Raw genomic sequence first — 6,000 nt, 5'->3', positions numbered from 1 at the left:
TAGACTAAAAACAAAACTATTATGTTTGCAAGTGCTTAACCGATTACCCTATTTTAATTAAGAGTGGATATTTTGAAAAACTAACTCTATTCAGTGAACTAACTTGTCCTAAATGTCCTCATACCTACTACAAATACTATGAGAATATGTATTGCTTTCTCTATAATTTTACTATTGCTTTCAGATGAACAAAACACTTTTAAACTCACTTATTTAAATTTTCACAAAGGTAAATAAAGATCCAACCCGAAAGGTTTTAATTTTTATTCATCTCCTTAAAATCTCTTTGGATCCCTTTGAATGGTCTACGTCCAAGGTTTCAGCGAAGTCCTTTCAAAAATTAATCTTAATCTGTACCCACGTCTAGAAAAGATGCTATAAAATGTTTGAATCCTTTATTCACATTTACATTGTGAACATATCAATGAAGTTAGTAATTGTATCCATTCAAGTATCGGAATATAAACAAACCAAGAGTATTTCACAAAACTAAGTTGTTTTATTGAGTTTTGTCGCTGTGTGTATTTAAAAGTTGTATACAGAACCAAAAATAATTACATAAATAAACTCGTCCGTGTCTTCTGCCAGTGGTGAGACAAAAGGTAGGCAACTAATTTTATCCAAACTAAAAGGTTTTAAATATTTATACTGGATTACACATTGAAAGTCTACACGTTTACTTATTCCACATTCTAAGTAGGATAATAACCAGTTTTAGGTCTGTTCTTCCTTTTCGTTTAGATTTGTACCAATTTATGACATTGTAATCTAAGTTGTTAAGATTGGTTATTTCAGTAATATACAAACTAAACCTGGGCTTACGATGTTCAGTAAGACTTCAGTTGTCTAAGTTGTCTCGCCTTCTCTAACTGTATCAAACTTGTAATGATTACGTAACTTAAACAGTTAGACCAACTGATCAAATCTACCTTGATCTGTACAACGTTACTTGTATTAATACTGTGTATATGAATTTACACAATGTTTTGTACTACTACTGTACTATTGTACAGTACAACAAAACGGGCTGATAGTTTTGAAGAGCTTTACAAAGTCGAAATAAATGTAAAATAAAATTCCACATTGATAAAGCTACACCCCTCTGGAATTTAAAAAAAAGATTTATTTCTAAATTTGTTATTTAGTTGTAACATTACATTTAGCTGAATTGTTATCAGCATCATGTACTTTACATTATGCTTAGCAGCGTTATGGAAGTGTTTAGTTTTCATCATATTTTTCTAACTTTGCCATTAAAAAAATCCTGAAAATGTCCAGTTTTTTAATACGTCAATCGTGTAGAGCTTAGGAAAACAAATAATTTAGTGTATTGAAGTGCTGTTGTACGCTTAGTGGTCTTGGAGAAAATTTAAAAACCTAAGTTATTCTTATGGAGATAAAGTAAACTGTGGTGTTCATTATTAGGCCTATATTTTAGTAAAATTTGGAAATTTTTTTTATTTAATTTTAGGCTTTTATCATTTTAGTAAAAACCAGATTTAATACCTTCCCTGTAGCAGCAAACCAGCAAAGTACTCGGTAATCATCTAGGGTGAGAAGGATTAAAAGAGAATTCAAGAAAAACATCTGAAAGGTTTAAGGAATTATTTTAGTGAACCTTTATTTAAAAAAATGGAATTGGCTAAGTCTGCATATTTACTGCGACGGGGGTATTTTATCTCAAAAAATGAAGTTTATAAATTGAACGTTTGTGACCAATAACTTAATTATTTAGCTAAATTTTATTACTTCAACTAGAACATTCAACAATAATTGGTCGAATTAGTTGTCATACCGTTCCTACATTTATTACTTTGTACGATTTTAAGGCTCCAAACCTCTTCCGACTTGTCACATAACATACGTTGGAACAAACCAAGTGTAAGGACAAAGTGTGGGGTTGACTTCTGCCGTAGTAAATAATTCAATAGAAGAGGCTTCTAAGAGATTGGTTTGTTCTACCACTTCTTATCTGAAGTCATACAAGACATATATTCTTTCCTCTAAATGATCCTAAGGGCTCAAATTGATATACAATTTTACTTTCTCCCCATATACATAGTATGAGGTGAAAGTATTGAAATCGTCAAACATTTTCGAGTTTGGTTCTGAACCCGAAAAAGGGGGTTTTGAAGTGATGTGTGTGGTTGTGTACAAAGCTACAGACTTTGGTTTGATTTTGATTAAATTTGATATGAGAAAAACAGTTCCAAAACTCTTTATGACACAAATTGTGTGGGTACTAATCAGTGGTCCTAAAAGCTGTTTAATTTTGTTTAATTTTTATTATAAATTTTCTCATGTAGGCCTAAACCCAAAAAATGACGGAAAAATCAGATGTTCACAAAAACGGCTCGGACAGTTTTCATTACAATTTTTTTAGTTACTAGCAGATTACCCGTCCTTCGTAAGGGGTTGGCGTATAAGTATAAAATGCTTATTGCAGTTATACTCGTGCTTTGCGTTTGCAATGGGAGAGGACACGGAACCTCAGGGACTGAAGTCTCGCGCTCTAACCACTACTTCACACGCTCATAACCTTGTGAATGTATATGTTTAGGATTAATATCATGTGTTACTTACAGTACTAAAAAATGAATCCACGTTGAAAGAAAAGCAACAAAAATAACCAGCCTGCTTTATGTCTTGAGCTTTATATTGTCAGAACTTACTTTAGACATGAACCACTCGGTGTGTGAGTATAATGGTATAATCCTCTTAAAGTGTATTAGTTCTCGGATGCACGTGTGTAATCCAACTTTAACTGCTTGCCTTGTCTAAATACTTGTGTATAAAATATCGATATTTTATGTTCAGAATTCTATAAAGTATGTTTTGTGAATTAAGATTTATTGCCAATTTAGTACTCCTATGTCTAGAATAAGGAATTCATATCTAAATGTTCTTTTTTTAGATTATACATGACAATTTATTATGTGACTTCAAGAAATTCCTTCAAGATTCTTTATTTTGTATTAGATTATTTAATAAAATAAAATCCTACAATTTGTAGCCATTTTGTACATTATGTAAGTTATCACTTAAGAATGTGAGCTTAGAGCTATGAATCTATCAAATATATTCCAAAACTTTTGTGAGCTCGTTTGAAACCTATCCATGTCAAGTAGAAACATCTTAACATTATACAAGATTAAGTTACCAACACTAATGTACAGCACTAATGTACAGGCTACATAATATTTGGTTAAAACAATCGCGTTAAATAATATCTTCAATTGTAAAATACCAATTGTAAAATATACTTTCAGGTTTCAATCAATTCAACCCTCTCTCGAAGCCCTGTATACCTTGTACAACAAGGTAGCCTATATTTAAAACCGTATTTGTTTTATGGATGAATTTGAATATATGGTTTAGCATCTAACAATAACCAATTTACCAACAACAATCATAAAAGTGTCACTCAGTGTACAATCCCATTACTGTATATCTCTAAGGAAAAATTCTAAGACAAAAGGGAAGTAAGTTTCTTAAAAGTTGAGCTACGTCAAAAGACAGTAACAATCAAGAAGTTCCTCTTACACATTGAGTTAAAACTTTGCAATGAGATATACTGTTCTTCCTTTTCCTCAAACAAGCTACAACACATGAATCATTTAATACCCTTACCACAGCAAACCTGCAGATTAAGCAAATTTCCTACTGCTTTGTTTGATTTTCATAGAAAAATCTTCTTTGAAATTTCATATGTATTCCCTTTTTAAAATAAAATTTTGTTTAATCATTAAGTTAAGTTACTTAAGTTTACTTAAGTTTGCTACTACAAGGAAGGTAGTAAAGTGTGTTTTAGTAAAATTTCAATAGCATTTTATGTATGAAATTTAAAAAGCAATTCAAATGTGAACAACATACCCATTAACAAGCAAACTATTATACAGTTTACTAATTCTCCATGAGGATAGTATGGGAATTTCAATTTTTTATTAATTGTTTTTATTTCTTGTGTATATTTACGCCAGTGGCATTTTTTACGTTTTGAAAGGGAACGGTCCAAACCCTAGTTAACGTTAACCTTTTTGTTAACCTTTTTGTTAGATAGCATACTTAATTCATAGCCCAATGACAAATTGGGATCTGGGTCCGGAAACGATCTCCCTTGGATTCGAACCAGCGACCTTCAGATATAAAGGTGAGCACTATAATCACTCGGCTACCCAGACAATTAACGTCTTTTAAAATATTTTTGAAAAAAAATAGCTTATAAAAATGCTTCAGTATACTACATTGTATGTTAGATTAATCTATACAATAGGGTTAGGAAAATAACATACTAGGGCTCCATAATTACTGTTTAAAAACTGTAATTTAAATTGTCCCCAGTTGAAAAACAGGTGAAATTAAATTTTATTAAATAAACAGCATACAATTAACTTATGGGAAACCCACTCATTTAGTGAAAACGTTCATTCTAACGCATAGATTATATTACTGTATACATTACCAATTGAAACATGGTCGCAACCTGGGTGGTAATATAACCACACGTATTTTAACCCAAATATGAGTGAAGGATGAGTGTATAATGAAGTGAGATGATCTGTGTAGCTTTGTTACTGATTAAGATCAGCTGTTTCATTAGCCATAACCATTTAATCATTGGTCAAGAACAGCTGGGTCCATTTTCGAACCATCAAAAGATACTGACTTTTCTCAGGATCGAACCGGCGACTTTTTGATTGTTATGCGAGCACTATAACCACTCAGCTGTCCAGCTTTTTACTACCAAACGTATAAGAGATAAAAATAAATAATCATCATTATACATTTCAGCTATCAAATCAAATGAATAGAAGTTATATTGTTTCAAACAACTAAGTTAATCCCTAAGCACATTGCATTTAAGTTTAACAAGTAATTTATCAAACGAGATCTTTTATAACTAACCTGTCTCGAAATCAGAGTTCCATTGTATCACTGTATTCAGAGCTGAATGAGAACTGATTCTAAATGTTGGTCAGAACAAAAGATGGACTCAAGGAAGAAATGTATTGTGTTGAACAGTTAAACAATGAAGTGTCATTGTATAGGTTTAGCAAAGACTTTGGTAAAAATAGCGTTACCTTGAAATAAAGTATTATGTTTCAATACAATTTTTGTATATATATGTTACATAATAAATATGTTTAAAATATACCACTCACAAAAGATGATTTCTTGGTTAAGTTCGATTGAATGGCATCATTGTTTTTTTTTTTTTTATAGCCAATTATATTCAGCAAATTTTGTACAAAACACCGACCAACAAACATTAAGCTAATGGCGAACCGTTCGATTCCAATAAAACACGTTGACAAGGTAAATCCAATCAAAGTTTTAATTGCAATTCCTAAACATTTCAGGTTCTTGTTTTTCACCACACAAACTCGAGTTTTGTATATACAAATAGCAATTCGGTTTTTATGCTGGTCTAATGTGTTTTGCTGCTTTTAGTTTTGAGTTTGGTATGCGTGTTAGAAGTTAAAAATTTAAAAAAAAGTATTTGAATTGAAAAAAACGAAACTGGTATTTTTCTTTACGAAAATTACTGAACAACCTCACAAAAATCTGTCGATAAATAAACAAAAACATATTTGATTTCCACTATGTCTAGATCAAAATAAAAAGTCAGGGGCTGAAATAAAAAGTGAGTGGTACTTTAACGGGCTTTGTTTAAATGTATTTTTATATACCTTTTATCAGTTCATAGGGTTTTGGATGGACCGATTACCACAACGATACTAACATGTTTCAGGGTCAAAATGGTGACCTAATTACTGGTTGTCCCGTTTATATGAATTTTTAATAGTGTTTAACAGCTTTAAATATCGTAGCTTGAAACTTAACGTTATTTTTACTTTACGAACAGTGAATAAAAACGCCTAACACTTCAAAATATATTTAGAGTAATACCTTTGATAAATACAACAATAATAAGAACCATTCATATACTAAAAATAAACTCAAATAATTATAATTACTAGGGGAAACCCGTCGAAATCG

Source organism: Macrosteles quadrilineatus, unplaced genomic scaffold (assembly GCF_028750875.1).
Source record: "Macrosteles quadrilineatus isolate MER2022 unplaced genomic scaffold, UCM_ALF_1.0 Scaffold_5__1_contigs__length_97177068, whole genome shotgun sequence".
Lineage (NCBI taxonomy): Eukaryota > Metazoa > Arthropoda > Insecta > Hemiptera > Cicadellidae > Macrosteles > Macrosteles quadrilineatus.
Note: the sequence above shows the minus strand (reverse complement) of the source record.